This window comes from Pristiophorus japonicus, chromosome 8, assembly GCF_044704955.1.
Source record: "Pristiophorus japonicus isolate sPriJap1 chromosome 8, sPriJap1.hap1, whole genome shotgun sequence".
Taxonomy (NCBI): Eukaryota; Metazoa; Chordata; class Chondrichthyes; family Pristiophoridae; genus Pristiophorus; species Pristiophorus japonicus.
The window spans coordinates 124,573,185-124,590,812 of record NC_091984.1 but is presented as its reverse complement, the minus strand read 5'-3'; the positions used below and the strand labels follow the sequence as shown (position 1 = coordinate 124,590,812).

At 46.6% G+C, this 17,628-nt stretch overlaps 1 protein-coding gene and 1 long non-coding RNA gene across 2 annotated transcripts in view; both read right to left on the bottom strand.

Annotated features, from left to right (window-relative positions):
• LOC139268741 (uncharacterized protein C1orf21-like) overlaps positions 1 to 17,628 on the bottom strand; it is a 242,759-nt gene that overhangs the window by 16,240 nt on the left and 208,891 nt on the right. The gene's annotated exons all lie outside the window — the stretch shown is intronic.
• On the bottom strand, positions 14,219 to 14,811 carry LOC139268742 (uncharacterized). The gene is made up of 3 exons (XR_011594095.1): positions 14,719 to 14,811; positions 14,363 to 14,626; positions 14,219 to 14,270 (listed from the first exon to the last, which is right to left on the bottom strand). It is a non-coding gene; the product is annotated as an uncharacterized lncRNA (long non-coding RNA).

The window sequence follows — 17,628 nt, the reverse complement described above, 5'->3', positions numbered from 1 at the left end:
AGGGCTCAGCTTCCACAGTCAAGCATCCATACTGTCTGCCTCATGCACCAGTAGGTACATGAGCGAGGTACAAGGAAATGGTCAACTCTCGTGGAATTGCATCCCAGAAAAAGTTAGCACCACCCAGAGAGAAGGGAGGCGTGCGGGTGGATGCCAGAGGTGATTGGAATAAGACTAATAAGTGATCAACAGGTTTTTGAAGGAGGTTTGAATGGTATGATGGCAGTAAAAAGCAGGACAGTGCATAAACCTTCAGAGTTGTGTGTTTGAATAACCATGTGGAGTTCTGCAATAAGCACGGCGAGAGTTTAAATAACCATGGGATCCTGCAGGCTTTGTGTGTTGGGTGACCACTTGTCTAAACCGGAGTTCCTAAAAGCAGCTGTTTAAAGAAGTGCTTTACAAACTCTTCTATGTGAAGCAAAACCCTTTGCAAATAACATCCATCTCATCCAAACACGGGTGATTTATGTCATTACTATCTCCTGGGGAGCCCCTGCTCATTTTAACAGTCCCTGGGATCCCCTGTACATTTTCACGCTGTCCATGGATCCCTTATTCTAATTTCTATGACCGTGTTAGCCACCCAAAGACAAGCTGTGCCATGGATAAGAAAGAACGCATGTTTATATAGCCAAAGTGCTTCACAGCCACTGACGAAACGAGATTAATTTTGAAGTACCTGTACAGTCTTATGCAGGTAAGCGTGGCAGCCAGTTTGCACACAGATAGTAATGACATAAATCACCTGTGTTTGGATGAGATGGATGTTGACCAGGACACCAGGAGAGCTCGCCTGCACCAAGAATGGTGTTATGGACTCTTTTACATCCACCTGAACAGGCAGATGGGCCCTTAGTTTGACACCTCCACATCGCAGTGCTACACTGATGTGTCAGCCTAGACTAAGTGTCAGCTGTGGCTTAGTGGGTGGCTCACTCGCCTGAGTCAGAAGTTTGTGTGTAAACTGACACTCCCAGTGCAGTATTAGGGAATGCTGCACAGTCAGAGGTGCCATCTTTAGATATGCGGAGAGGTTGGGAGGAGGCTCGTATGCAGCATAAACACCGGCAAGGACCTGTTTCTGTGCTGTACGTTCTATGCAACTCTATCGTGTAACGTATTTTATGGCCAGAGGGGAGCCTATCTTGTTTTGGAACCAAGTCAGGCATTGAAGCCTTTTAATAATCCAATTTATGGAGAATACAGTATAATGGAGAGACCAGCAGGCCCTGACACTACTCCCCCCACCCCCAGCAGCACTGAGTGCTGAGCCTTGTGAGGTAGGAGCCCAGGTCGTGGCTACTGTAATGTGCTGCCATGTACTAGCTTCAGATAACTTAGAGGTTTTCCCACTCCAGATTAAAGAGGAATCTAATAAAGGGTTTGCAAAATTATGAAGAGTTTTGAGAGTGTAAACAGTAAAAGATTGATTGGTGAATTTAAAATTGTAATTATTGCTGTCAAAGTCAAAGTTAGAAATGTTTTCATACAGGGTTGTCGCCACACAGGGTGCTTTACCACATGTGGCTTTTGAGACAGGCACTGTAACATTACTTAGAAGGAAATTGGCTAAGTGTTTGAAAAGGAATGAATACAAAATCATGTGGTAAAGGAAATGGGACAGGTTCAGGTGAAAGACCAGCGCCATAATATGGCACAATTGAGCAAGTAGTCTCCATCACTGCAGATGGGCATGCTAGGGCTCTGGAGGGATGAACTTTTATGGGCTAAATTCCTTTGGTTGGCAGCTGCAGAGACTGCATTGCGTGGTGGTTGTGTTGGAGGAGTGGCGCTAACGGGTAGGATTTTTTTAAAGTTTAAAAACCGGTGACAACGGTTAGGATCTTTAAAAAACTTTTAAAAGTTTTTTGTAAAGCATTTTTGGATGTAGTAATACAGTTTTTGTAAAGAGCTGTGACCTGTTAGAGATTAAATAAATCCACTAACAAGGTTTATAAACGAACTGTCAATCTATATTGCTTTACATGTGAAAAAAAATAGAAACTCGTGGGCCCAAACTTGGTCAAAGCTAGGCCCGCCCATTTCTCGGCGGTCCTCGGGCGGAACGTGCCTTTTTGCCGCCCGTTGCCGCTGGGACCAGTCGGGAGCGAGTTCTGCCATGGTTGTGTCAGCGGCAGGCAGCGTGACTTGGCGGGCAGGAGCAGCAGTGGGCGCTAAATGCAGGCCTCTCGACGCAGCAAACATCGGAGGCAGTGCACCGTGCATGCGCGAGACTTGTTTTTTTGTAGTTTCCTCTGGACGATGACATCACTTTTGCCACGATTGGGGCTGATGGCACAGCTGCGCATGCTCATAAACACTTTGCAGTCACTTGCACCTGCCAGTTGGAGAGGGGTCAGTTTTGGAGAGAGAGATACAAATTCATCATCAGCCATCCATCAAGAAAAGTAACAATGAGTGCAGAAGTCTGATGGAGCCAAGCCCAGAGCTCCCTGGTTTAATGATGACGAGTTGGAGGAGCTTGTCTGTGAGGTGGAGCACCGGTATAAAGACTTCACCCAGGATGGTCGTGACAAGCCTCCACCACCCCAATATAGACTCATTTGGAGGGAGATTAGTCCTCAGTGGGCAACATTGCGCGGGATGGAGACCAGAGTTGGAAACGATGTGGTAGCGTCAGCAAGAGTGAGTAAACATTTATTGGACCACTTCCATGCAACTCCAAAAGGTTCTGTGCCAGTTATGTCTGTGTGTGTGTGTGTGTGTGTGTGTGTGTGTGTGAGAGAGAGTGTGTGTGTGTGTGTGACTGTGTGTGTGTGTGTGTGTGTGTCTGTGTGTGAGTGAGAGTGTGTGAGTGAGAGTGTGTGTGTGAGTCTGTGAGCTGCATGAGCAAAAGGGGCAAAGGCTGCAACGTTTGTTTCTGCAGAAGAAAAGAACATCCAAGACATCAAGCCTGAGTGCCACGGGAGGGGGCCCAGCAGATGTCATCGAGTTGACCAACCTAGAGCATTGGTGGGTGACCACCGCCATGCCACCACAAAGGGTAATGCAGATCCCGTGCTAGAGCATGGTAAGCTTACACTAAACTCCAGTCTACATCACACTCATGTCATGAAAGGTAATGCAATATTAAGTCAAATGCCTTTTAACGCACTGTGTGTCGGCCATTAATGAAGTGCTAATGTAGCAATGGAACTCCTTGAAGCAAGAATGTGAAATGTTACGGCTCACATGACAGTTTGACCAACCCCACCCCCCAGCTAATAATACAGTGAAATGTTGTAGAGATTTGCAGATGTTGATTGGACAGCACCATGCAATGCACCCCATCCACCTTTGGCTCTCCCACCCAGATGTTGTCATCAGCCCAACACACCAGCTCTTTCCTCCACCCATACCCCCTCTCCAAGATCACGCATATCCATCGCACCCACCTCCACCAGCCAGAGTCACGAAGACCAGGAGGGTGAGGAGGGAGAAGTGCCGGTCTTCGAATCACTTGAGGTCGAGCAGGTGGACGAGCAGGACTCCAGCCTTGTGACATGTGTGCCTCCTGTCCGGCTAACATGGGTGTCGGGGTCTGACTTCTTAGGATTCGTGTCAGACGAAGCAGGAACAAGTGCTGAGAGGCGCAGAGGCCGTGCCGGAAAAGCCACCAAGCCGCAAGCACTCAGGATGACGCAACAATCCGATGGGGATGGAGGACGGCTTGCAGAAATTCAGGAAATGTCCAGCTGTCGAGGACGAGCGCGATCTAGCTCAAGATCTGCTTTGCTGAGCAGCATACTGCCAGTATGGAACGGCTCATTAGTGCGGTGGAGCGCAACACCGACTCTGTAGAGGCGATGAGGCAAGCGATGGCTTCTGGCCATGTCATGCAACCCTGCCGAGCCCACACCATCGAGGCCGACAGATCCCGAGGAGCCGGAGATGCCAGCACCTTCAATCACGTCCCTTACGTTCTCTCCAAGACGAACATGGCAGCAGCGCTCCAGCTGCCCTCCTGCACAACGTGATGGAGCAGAGGCGGTGAGGGGCAGGGGTGCGGCTCGCCTTGGTGAAGGCAGACCATGAAGAGGACGATGGGCCTCACATCGGGGGGGGGGGGGGGAGGGGAAGAGAGGTGGTGGTAGTAGTGGGTAAAGGGTGTCGGTGGTGGATATGTTCTTTACTCCTCATTAAGTTGTGGCTGTTGTTTCACATGGGTCGTTGTCAATGCCACTTGACTGGTGTCAGTCACATTGTTCACCCACTCTTGATCAGCGTCTCATTTTTACATTATCTAGGGTGCGATCTTAGAAAAAGACAAATCTCCTTCAGGTGTATGAGAAATCTCTTGCCCTCCACATATGATAGGACCCATTAAACATTCGCGTCATCAGGTGATTGCGATATGACAAGTAAGGTTCACCAATGCAGGAAGGCTGTCATTGAATGAGAGACAGTTGCACTACTTGCAGGGCACACATTAAGGCTTGCACTTCTGTCCACATTTTCTTAGGTCCAACATCGTAGAGTCCCACCCCGGATGTGACATGTTCCTCAGTGACCTTACAGTCCATTATATATCTTTTTCTGTCTTCTATGCTTGAGGTCATGCTGTTCTCACTATCACATGCTGCAACCTGCCAGAGTATTACATGTTCTCATTTTCACCTATTTACTCTAACAGAAGCTCATACCATCTGTGCACTCACATTCTGTCAACTGTTCTGCCTGTAATGGTCTAAAAACTCTTATAGGGCATCTCCATTGAGCCTTTACCATCTTTCGGAACTCAATGCCACTTCCTCTACCACATCTTCACTTCAGCGGAGTGCTTTTCATTTACATGTGTGAACTCATTCTGTGCAGGTTAAGGTCGATCAGAGAACTAATTCTGAGCCTGTGATAATGGTGCAGGATATGGACGTTACCTGGGATGTGCAGCGCTGCAGCACTCTGTGCGATTCTCCCTGCCGCCCGATACACAGCCAGCTCAGACCACCTTTTTGCCAGCGGTCCTTCTGTCGGGCGGGAGCATGATCTTAGAGGATCGTACACGAGGAATATCCCTGTTTTTGAGCCTCCGGCATGGGCAGGGGGCAGGAAGTTGCACCGCGGTACTTCACCGAGGAATCTCCCGCCGGGCAGGACCTGGGCGATACGTGAGGAATCTGTGGAAAAAAATTTTTTCGGGCGGAACCTCAGCGGCTGTGGGTGTAACTCTGTCCAAGTTCGGGCCTGTGATTTCTTAGCACATCCCATGATTTTTAAAGTGTTTGGCTCATGATTTATGAGATGGTGGGGTTGGCATTACTGTTGATCCAAAGCAGACATGAGTCTGAGAAAATCTGAGACTTACTTATGTGCGTGCGTATGCCACATAGGTAGAAGACAGGTAAATAGCAAAAATGCCAATCCGTTGCGAAACCATTTTTACTTTGGATACAAAGGCCAGCTGGAACAAATTATATTACTTGTACTGCAGGGAAAGTCATGCACCACAACACATTCACAAGAGGCACAGTACCCATGTTCAAACCCTCTGTTGACAGAACTACTTCATTTTACTCAATACCTCAGGGAAAGGTGGGGTGGTTACTCGAAAAAAAAGTATAGCCTTTACATAGAGCCTGATCACAACTTAATATACTAGCACCTAATTTCCACGATTCTAACTTCCTTCAATGAATCAACCTGAACAATGAGTCATGTATAAAGTATTCAAAACAATCATTTTAAAACAAGGCCTTGCACCATAGTGTTACTAAATCAAGAGACTACCTGATCAAGAGGAGTTGAGACGAGCGATATTGCTGTACATTTGTTCATTTTGTCTGTTTGTCTGATCCTTAATGTATTATGTTTATACTCATTCTATTTAAGCTTGAAAGAATGTTTGATCAAAGCCAATTAACAGAAACGGCATCAGTACAAGAGATCAAGTAGATACAACACAGATCAAATGTGGCATAATCTTATCATTTCAAATCTGTTAGTTCAATACCAACATAGTTTTTATAACACTGCTTATTAAAAATTAATGAGCTGACTGGACCGTGACAAACAAAAGGGGTAATATTCACTCTCCTCCCTCTTGCACATGAAAGAAACCTTTTCTTATTTGTTTTCACTTCAGAGATATACAAATTGTCTTCGTTGCTACCTTTGCTATTGTGCGTGTGCAGAGACCTCAGTGATAGATGTTTTTCTCTTGGGGAATCAGAGGCTAAATTCATGAACCACTTGTGTATTAGAAGGAGAAGGTGCAGGTATTTTGTACACAGTGGAAGGCATTTCAATTTAACAAAGTTTGTGCCTCTGACAGTCAGGTATTGCAATATAGTATAATCCTACTTGCTTTGTTTTGCAATATTTGACTGACCATCGTCTTCAGGCTAATCAAAGTAAGGCAGAATTAGTCCACTGTGTACTGCGATTACTGCTTTGTGCCCAAGACAGCTCTGATGAACTTTAAGAGGAAACAACAACATGCGGTATTGTGGCTGAGCGGTCATCTGGTATTGACGTACTGCTGCTCAATCTTTTGTTACTTTAAAAGCAAAACACCGACTGAAGGAAAGCACCAGGTATTAATAAAACAGCAAGTGCTTGAAGTGCACTTCAGAGTGGTCAGCATTTGGAAGAGACAGATTGACATTTCAGGTGTGATTCTGGATCGGAATCCATTTGAAGGGCTCCACTGAATAATTTTCCCATCCTTCTGCCTCACATGTTGACTGACATACCGATGCATTTACAGCATTTTGGCAATTTTAATATTACATTTCCAAAATTTATGCCTTTTTTTCCTCAAAACAAAACGCGGTCAATCTTAAGGCTGGCACCAAAGGGATTGTCATCAAATATTAAAGGCTCTAAAAGCTACCTCCTGTTGTTGGCATAATTATTTTTCTACATAAAGTGCGTAAGTAATGCAATATCTTGAACTAGAAGGTTTGGGCGAGAGAAAGATATCCTTCATGAATAAACTAAAGTGCAAATAACAGATTCACTGGACCGAATACAAGGCCGTGATCTCATTCAGGGGTTTAGATGTTTCCATAAACTTCAAGAGCAGTTTATAATGGCAGTTGAACACTGAGCTAATTGTCATCACCTTGTAGTCACTGTAGGTGCAGAAACATTTCCATATAATTTGAAGTTGTTGGTGGGCACCTTTTCACAACTAGAATTGTTACCTTTTTGCCAAGTTAAGGATAAGGGTAATTTTGCAGTTCGCTTTACAGATGTTGCAAATTCATTGAAAACTTAAAACCTTGTGCCTCCATAACATTCCTCACAGACCCGCTTACACCAACTGCCTCCCGGACAGGGGCAGCTTAGGGATGTCCTCCAACTGTCAAAACATTATTGCGGCCCCAATAGGGAGATGGTGAGGGAGTGGGGGACGATGTGGGGAGGGGGAACCCTGAAATCATAGCATGCGGAGGTCCTGTTGAATTTAATGGCAAGATCTCGTTATCATTTTTTAATTCCACTTGCTGCCCGGCAGCCGGACAGGCTGGCCGGCCGAGAAAGCCAACGGTTGAAGGTCACAGCCAAGGACTGTTGGAGACAGTCACAGGCAATCAGGAAAGATTGGGGCTTGGTGGTAGGGGGGGGGTCGGATCCTGGAAATTGGGAAGGAAAGATCAGGGGTTGGGCCGGGGGGGGGGGTCGTCGGCTGATCATGGCAGTGAGGAGAGACTGTGATCGGCAGATGGGAGGCCGAAGGTTTGTTGCTTGAGGGGCCGGTGGGGGGCGGGGGAGAGCGCGCCTGTTCCTATAAAATTTAAATCAGGCTCCCAATTGCAATGTGGGAGCCTGATTTAAATATTAGAATGAACTGTCCCGTCTTACATCACACAACCCACCACCATAAAAATGGTGACAGACGAGTACATGACAGGTTGGGGATGCACTCCCAGATTTTTTATTTTTAACCCCCACCCCGCCCATCATGAGAAGATTAATATTGAGCCGAGTGTCCCGATCTGTCTCCACAAATGAACAAACTAAGTTTTACAAAATTAAAGTGCTACATTTCAAGGTAATAAATGGGCATAATAACAATAAGCAAATTACAATAAGCAAAGCAAGGTCAGCACAGCTGCTAAATGCAATTTATGTTAACAGCAGCTCAATCTATTAATCTGAACAAAGCAATGCTAAGCACCTGCCCGTGCCCTGGCAACAGGAGGCTAGCAGGGTGCCAGGCTTAATGATGTTTAATCGGAAGTTCTGAAAGCAGCAGAAAATTACACAAAGGTAGTCCTTGTTGGTTGCTAAAGGTATTAATTTTAAAGTCACTGAGATAATTAAAGGGGACAGAGACTTTTGGGGAAGAACTTTTTATAGAAGAAAGAGTTTATTTTCCAGCTGGCATGGAGACCTCCAGAAGGGTTACTTTTCACTTCTGTGGCATCAAATATTGGGAACTGTCCCATGTACTTTAGAGCAACTCCATTGTAAACAACTGGGGGTGAGGGGGCGGGAGACTCCATGCGAATATGTTCAATGACCCAGCCTCCACAGCTCTCTGGCGCAGAGAATTCCATAGATTTACAATCCTCAGAGAGAAGAAATTTCTCCTCATCTCAGTTTTATGTGGGTGGCCCCTTATTATAAGACTATGTCCCCTAGTTTTAGTTTCTCCTATGAGTGGAAATATCCTTTCTGCATCCACCTTGTCGAGCCCCCTCATTATCTTATATGTTTCAATAAGATCACTTCCCATTCTTCTGAACTCCAATGTATATAGGCCCAACCTACTAAACCTATCTTCATAATTCAACTCCCTCATCTCCGGAATCAACCCAGTGAACCTTCTCTGAACAGCCTCCAATACAAGGATACCCTTCCTTAAATACGAAGACCAAAACTCCAGGTGTGGCCTCACCAATACCCTGTACAGTTGTAGCAGGACTTCTCTGCTTTTATAATCTAGCCCCCTTGCAATAAAGGTCAACATTCGATTTGGCTTCCTGATTACTTGCTGTAGCTGCATAATAACTTTTTGTGTTTCATGCACAAGGACCCCCAGGTCTCTCTGTACTGCAGCACTTTGCAATTTTTCTCCATTTAAGTATATTTTGCTTTTCTATTATTTCTGCCAAAATGGATAACCTCTCATTTTCCCACATTATACTCCATCTGCCAAATTTTTGCACACTCACTTAGCCTGTCTATGTCCCTTTGCAGATTTTTTGTGTCCTCCTCACAAATTGCTTTTCCACCCATCTTCGTATCATCAGCAAACTTGGCTACATTACATCCGGTCCCTACATCCAAATCATTTAGATTGTAAATAGTTGAGGACCCAGCACCGGTCCCTGCGGCATCCCAGTTGTCGCTGTTTGCCAACCTGAAAATGACCCATTTATCCCGACTCTGTTTTCTGCTAGCCAATCCTCTATCCATGCTAATATATTACCCCCAAGCCTGTGAGCTCTTATCTTGTACAGTAACCTCTTTTGTGGCACCTTATTGAATGCCTTCTGGAAATCCAAATATACCACATCCACTGGTTTTCCCTTATCCACCCTGCTCGTTACATCCTCAAAGAACTCCAGCAAATTTGTCAAACATGATTTCCCTTTCATAAAACAATGCTGACTCTGCTTGATTGAATTCAAGCTTTTCCAAATGTCCCGCTACTGCTTCCTAAATAATGGACTCCAGCATTTTCCCAACGACAGATGTTCGGCTAACTGGTCTATAGTTTCCTCCTTCTTGTCTGCCTCCTTTTTTAAACGTGGGACTTGAAACCACAACCTTCTGACTGAAAGGTGAGTGTGCTATCACTGAGCCAAGGCTTTCACCGTGAAGAGAACAAATGGACTCTGCCCTAGTCATGTTGAATATCGAAAAGAGCTGAAACCCAGTGAGCCTAATTTTATATATGCAATTTGTAATAGCAGTGAAACCTGTGCAAAGCTGCATGTGGCATGGTATTAACTGTTGGCACTTTAACACCATTTTTGCAGTGCGTCAACACACTTCTTAGAAAACTATTATACTACAAATACAGAGGCCGGAGTATTTAACAAACTTGTTGGAGGAGTTCAGATGAAGTAAAGTGCAGTGAGAGTGAAGCAGTGGAGTGGCTTATTACATTTTTCCAACCCCACGAGTCTGTCAACATTGAACACTCTTGGAAACAGTGTTGCCTGCCCATAAATCTAAGAATCCCTGATAATGCTGGACCCAGGTTCGAATGAGGTTAAGGGGAACATGCGATTTTTAAGATGAAACAATGCACTATGTTTTTCTGTGATAGTACACTCGAGAAAGTGTTTTACAGAATAAAGACAAAACAAAAAAAGAAACAATTTGCTGCACAAGCAAACACATAAGCCTGTGATCAAACAGTGTACTCGTGTCTGCACAGAACAAGATAGCCTTTTTTTGGCATGTGATTTGATCAAGTCTGTGCACTCATTTTCTCCACATCCATTGACACTAGGAGAAATTTCTGATCTAGGTCCAGAACTAATTTGGAGGCATGGAATTTCCATTATCACCTTAACAGAGCAGATACTGTTATCCATCCAAATTTCCACATAGATCAAGGGTTGGATATTCGGTTTCTGTGAGTGCCCTGGAGGGATGGCAATGGCGGCGGTAAGCACTTCTGTGTGAGTGGCCAGCTTCCAGCACCCGCTGGGACTTTTGGTGCCGGTTTCGATGGGGCACGGAGCATTACCACCTGGAAGAGGCGAGCCGGTGTGCAACACCCCTGGTTGCGACACCGGCTTGATTTTTGGCTGCCATGTGATACGTAGTGCTCCGTAGAGCGCCCTGCTGGGACCACCTGTAAATACGGTTGGTCCGAGCTGCAGCGGCTGCAGTGAGGTAACTGTGATTGTGTTTTTTTTTTTGCAATTTATACTGTGGTGGCGTGAGTTATTTATTAGGAATGTTTTTGGTGTTTTTTGTTCTGTTCCCCCCCACCACCCCCCGACCCCCAGGCCTCTCTCAGGGTGCTCCCGGGCCGGCTCGGGATTTTCGCATGCTCAGCCGACCTAGCACCCTAAGAGAGGTGTGTAACGGCTCCCTTAGCGCTCCACCGCACACTCAGGGCCCAGCTGATGAATTTTGCTGACTGAGGTACAAATTGTTCCTGGGCGCACACTTTACCACCCCGCCGCCATTACCACCCTGAAATGAGCAGAACCGAAAATCCAGCCCCAACTGTCTCTTCTATATGGCGAACAATGTACACAAGAACTAATTTCTGTACTGCATTCATTACTTTGTAATAGTGACAGTTGTTGAAAAATGCTTTTAAATCTTCCCCAATTTTACAACATGTTGAACATTATCCATTGCAATTAACAGTCATTTAAAGAAATGAAGGATTCCTGAAAACATGGAATTTTAATATGCAGTAATAAATGTTTCCTTTAAAATAAACACTCTGGTCGGTGTCAATGTTTTCAAGAGTAAAGTCCATGCTACCCCAGGTCAGTAAGGGGAAGTAAAGTGATGTATGTCATCTGTTCTTCTGCTTGTACAGACGTATTACAATCTGGGTGAATTAGTCATCCTTACTGAGGTTAACAGTTCCAGCTGAAAAAGAGCGAATACCGCAGCAAGAAAATGATTAAACATTTTTCTGCGAATCATGTGGAAATCATGTACCACATTTGCTTGTAATATACACTCACTGGAGTCACACCACACAAATCTGGTACAACTTTATTGCTGGTACAGCAAGACACCAGAAAAGTATTTGCTCAAAAATAAGGGCGGGGGGGGGGGGGGAAATCCTTTCATGTGGTAAAAAAATAACTTCATATTGTAGAAAGGGAGGCAGCTATTGAGGAGCTAAACATGTTAATATTGAGATAAAGCCAATGGGAATAAAATACTTCAGATTCACTTAAGTTCCTGAGGTTCTTACTTGCTCGGTATGTTTTGAAACTCCCTCCAGCCTTTCCATTATTCTATCTACTCAACGATTCCTTTCCATACAATGCAATTAATGATGTGAATATTTTCCAATTTTTCCAGAACATGTAGCCACACTGTGAGACTCCATGGTTTGCAGCTACACGCACATACACGCACAGTAATAACATGAATCCACCCTCTCACTGACGGAGCCAGTAGGCTTGAGTTGAGAATGAACGGAAGCTCCTGGCATGTGGTTCATTTACATAATGTTGTTATGACGCTTGCCCAACATTAGACAAAGATTCAGCTGAGGGACTGTAATCCAACCTTCTTCCTTCAGCATTAATAACAATATCAGTAGTCCGCAGGGAGCCCTGTGTCAGCCAGAACTACTTTTTTGTCATTTTTAATGACTGTAATTTGTGCCTGACAGAAGTCTCATTAACTTGCTGACTATAGGAACAGGTGCACTGGAATACAATGCTCTAACTTGTTGGGGACAATTTCTCTTTGAGCTGTAATTTTCAAAATATTTAAGTGATGTTTCAACCAATATAATTTGCATTCATGTCGATATGTCTAGATGAATGAGTGCTCTTATTGAGCTAATCCTGTTTTTATTTATTTGGATAGAAATGATAGCAGCAACGAAATAATGACTACGGAGTAATATCAGCCTTGGGTAGCACGTTCACTTGAGTCGAAAGGTTTGTCGGTTCAATCCCACTTGAGGATTTGAGCAGTTAACCCAGGCTGAAACCTCAGTACAGCACTGAGGGAGTTTTGTGTTGTTATCCTTTTAAAATTGAAGCCCCACCTGCATATTCTAATCCAACTTTACCATTTCCCACTAAACATCTCTTAACCAACAGCACTAACACAGATTATCTGGTCATTATTAAATGTTGGTGTTTAGAGAGATTTAGATGTCCTTGTAAAACACAGAAAATTAGCAATAAAAACAGAAAAGGCTGGAAATCTCAGCAAGTCAGGCAGCATCTGTGGAGAGAAACAGAGTTAACGTTTCAGGTCGACAACCCTTCGTCAGAACTGGAAGAGTTCGAGATGTAACAGATTATTAAGGAGAGGGTGGATTAATGTAATTACTGTGTGTGTATGTGCATGTAGCTGCAACCCATGTAGCCACACAATGAGACTCCATGTTCTGGAAGGAGTGGAAAACATTTACATCATTAATTGTGTTGTATGGAAAGGAATCGTTGAGGAGATAGAATAATGGAAAGGTTGAAGGAAGCTTCAAAACATATAGAGCAAACAAGAACCTTGGGGGAGGGGAGGAAAGAACAAAAGGGAAGGTCTGTGATAGGGCAGAAAGTTAGCATGGAAGCAATTAGGAAGGCAAATAGCATGTTGGCCTTTATTGCAAGGGGATTGGAGTACAATAGTAAGGAAGTCTTACTACAATTGTAAAAGGCTCAGAGGATTGTGAATCTTTGGAATTCTCTACCCCAAAGGACTGTGGATGCTGAGTCATTGAGTTTATTCAAGGCTAAGATAGATAGATTTTTACTCTAGGGGAATCAAGGGATATGGGGGTCGAGTGGGAAATTGGATTTGACCTTATGAATAGCGGAGTAGGCTGGAAGGGCTTCATGGCCTGCTCCTGCTCCTAATTCTTATGTTATCACATTGCTGTTTGTGGGATCTTACTGTGTGCAAATTGGCTGCTGCGTTTCCTAAATTACAACAGTGACTACACATCAGAAATACCCAATTGGCTGCAAAGCACTGTGGGACATGCTGAGTCCATGAAAGGCACTGTTTAAATGCACGTCATTCTTTCTTTTTAGAGCAGCCTATACCACGACTGAGTTCAGTAGCACTTCTGCAGGTAAACAGGTAATTACCGTGAAATGCAGTGTGGACAGATGACAGGTATCGGAAATATAATGTAACTGAGCTCAAAACGCTGAAAAAGTATCGAGCAACCTATGCAATTTTATTGCAGGCCAAGTATTTCTGAATTAGCTGAAAATCTAAAAAGCCTAGGGATATTGGTACAGGTTGAGCGTCCGAAAGCCGGAGTTCCAAAATTCGGAATGGTCCGGAATCCGGACACCAGGCCGATCCGTGATGGGGTCATCTGGAAACTGGAAAATGTTCCGAAATCCGGACTCCCCTTGCCTCGGCGGCCCGACCTCGCCCCATTCCAACTTCGTCCGCACTGGCCCTCGGCGGCCCGACCTCGCCCTCGGCGGCCCGACCTCGCCCTCGGCGGCCCGACCTCGCCCCATCCCAACTTCGTCCGCACTGGCCCTCGGCGGCCCGCCCTCGCCCTCGGCGGCCCGACCTCGCCCTCGGCGGCCCGACCTCACCCCATTCCAACTTCATCCGCACTGGCCCTCGGCGGCCCGACCTCACCCCATTCCAACTTCGTCCGCACTGGCCCTCGGCGGCCCGACCTCGCCCCTGCCCTCAGCGGCCCGACCTCGCCCCATCCCAACTTCATCCGTACTGGCCCTCGGCAGCCCGACCTCGCCCTCGGCGGCCCGACCTCGCCCTCGGCGGCCCGACCTCACCCCATTCCAACTTCGTCCGCACTGGCCCTCGGCGGCCCGACCTCGCCCTCGGCGGCCCGACCTCACCCCATTCCAACTTCGTCCGCACTGGCCCTCGGCGGCCCGACCTCGCCCTCGGCGGCCCGACCTCACCCCATTCCAACTTCGTCCGCACTGGCCCTCGGCGGCCCGACCTCGCCCTCGGCGGCCCGACCTCACCCCATTCCAACTTCGTCCGCACTGGCCCTCGGCGGCCCGACCTCGCCCCTGCCCTCAGCGGCCCGACCTCGCCCCATCCCAACTTCATCCGTACTGGCCCTCGGCAGCCCGACCTCGCCCTCGGCGGCCCGACCTCGCCCTCGGCGGCCCGACCTCACCCCATTCCAACTTCGTCCGCACTGGCCCTCGGCGGCCCGACCTCGCCCTCGGCGGCCCGACCTCACCCCATTCCAACTTCGTCCGCACTGGCCCTCGGCGGCCCGACCTCGCCCTCGGCGGCCCGACCTCACCCCATTCCAACTTCGTCCGCACTGGCCCTCGGCGGCCCGACCTCACCCCATTCCAACTTCGTCCGCACTGGCCCTCGGCGGCCCGACCTCGCCCTCGGCGGCCCGACCTCACCCCATTCCAACTTCGTCCGCACTGGCCCTCGGCGGCCCGACCTCACCCCATTCCAACTTCGTCCGCACTGGCCCTCGGCGGCCCGACCTCGCCCCTGCCCTCAGCGGCCCGACCTCGCCTCGCCCCGGCCCGGCCTCGCCGCGACTTCGCCCACCCCGGCCCTCGGCTGCCCGACCTCACCCTGGCCCTCGGCGGCCCGACCTCGCCCCATCCCAACTTCGTCTGCACTGGCCCTCGGCGGCCCGACCTCGCCCTGACCCCGGCTCCCACCCTTTCCCCCCCTTACCTCGGCTGCCAGACCCCACCTATTTCGACCCAGGCAAAGATGTTCCAAAATCCGGAAATACCCGGAATCTGGAACGGCCTCGGTCCCGAAGTTTCCAGATTTCGAATGCTCAACCTGTACCACATTTACGACAGTTTGATATTGTTTCTCAAGAGGTGTGAAGGGCTAATTTCTAAAGAAAACTATTCAGACTGGCTGCCTCTTAGATGTAAATGATTGTATGGATTGGTGGGGAGAAACAGGGCCACACAGTTTACCAGTAATTGCCAATAATTGCCAATAATTACAATCATACATGAATAATCATTTAAGCCCCCACAGCTCTCTACTCCCTCCAAAATTACAATCATAGTAGAATAATTTTGAGTCACAGCATTACACTTATAAACATCATTGTATTTAATTTGTGAATTCTATAAATTCCTAGAGAGATTCAATTAAATACAAATCTTGTGACATCTTGAATGTGTATCAAAATTATAGTTTCTAAATTTAAATATTTCTGAATGAACATGGAAAGTTATGAATGCCCAATTCCAAACTGGAAGTTGTTTTTTTTTATGTTTCTATACAACCAGTTACTGATGAGAATGATCACGTATTTTGTACTTTTAATACAAGTGAATTCACACTGCTAGCTTCACAGCTGGCGTGAAATATTGATATGCGTTCACTGGCTACAAATGTTAAAGCTTTCACTAAATATTCTGAAGCAAACCAGGGCTGATGATCTACCATGGATTTCTATTTCAACCTGCTGTGCAAGTAAGAGAGATCTCCAAATTGAAACCTGGATTGTTTCCATAGTATTGAATTTGAATTCTCTTATGCTAAGAAATGAGGTTTGTTTCTTCAGAGACTGTTAACTCATTTCTTTCCACAACAATTACTAAATTATCTCCATGTCCACTAGATGGATGAAGACACCTTAGGATTTTGCTGCCCTACTGGCTCAGTCACGATGCATGGACCATCGCGCCACCGATAGCGATTTTGGAAGCTCACAGGTTCAGTGCCTGGTTTATGCTGAGCTACCTTATCCCATCATCATCATTCATAGGCAGTCCCTTGAAATCGAGGAAGACTTGCTTCCACTCTAAAAGTGAGTTCTTATGTGACTGAACAGTCCAATATGGGAATTACAGTCTCTGTCACAGGTGGGACAGACAGTCATTGAAGGAAAGGGTAGGTGGGGAGTCTGGTTTGCCGCATGCTCCTTCCGCTGCCAGCGCTTGTTTTCTGCACGCTCTCGGCGACGAGACTCGAGGTGCTCAGCGCCCTCCCGGATGCTCTTCCTCCACTTAGGGCAGTCTTTGGCCAGGGACTCCCAGGTGTCGGTGGGAATGTTGCATTTTATCAAGGAGGCTTTGAGGGTGTCCTTGAAATGTTTCTTCTGCCCACCTGGAGCTCACTTGCCATGTAGGAGTTCCGAGTAGAGCACTTGCTTTGGGAGTCTCATGTCTGGCATGCGAACAATGTGGCCTGCCCAGTGGAGCTGATCAAGTGTGGTCAGTGCTTCGATGCTGGGGATGTTGGCCTGATCGAAGACGCTAACGTTGGTGCAGGATCTTGCGGAGACAGCGTTGGTGGTATTTCTCCAACGATTTGAGGTGTCTACTCTACATGGTCCATATCTCTGAGCCAATCAGGGTGGCAGTAGAAGTGATTCAGGTGGCCCCAGATTCTCTGAAGTATGAAGGAGGGCATTAAAAAATGTTACACTTGCCAGAATTTCTGCTGCTCACGCTACCCTGTGAACTGGAGAACCCTCTGGGAAATTGTATTGTAAACATTAACCGAGTACAGGATCAGGATCAATGAACGAGCTGCCAGCACTCATTGCCCATGAGCACATGAAGAATGGCCATTTGGGTTAGGTACTGGTGCCTACCGAAACCCCTCCCCCCCTCTCCACACCCAACCCACCTCCAGCATGAATGAGGCCCTTTAGGAGAGGAGATAATTGACAGGGTTGTGGGGAAGAAAGAGACCTGCAGAAATTTAAGGGTAAGCACAAAAGGAGCATTTTTGCAATTTCCGAGAAGGAGACTTCCTCATCAGGTGATCCGTTTTCCCTATGGAAAGCCCCCTCTTCTGAACTTGGCTGCTTAAAACCGAACCAAAAGCAAGTCTTTCAGAGTATATTTCAAATTTTCGGGGAAAAAAGCACTTTTTCTAATTCACGATATTGAAAGTGAAAACCTCAACTTAATTTCTATATTAAGTATAAAGTGTACCAAAAATGAGAGAATTTCCCACATAACTCACAAGCGGCATCCATACAGGATTCGTCATACTCCACAATCTGCATTATCATACATCCCGACTTGGACATTTTTCACTGTTCCTTCAACG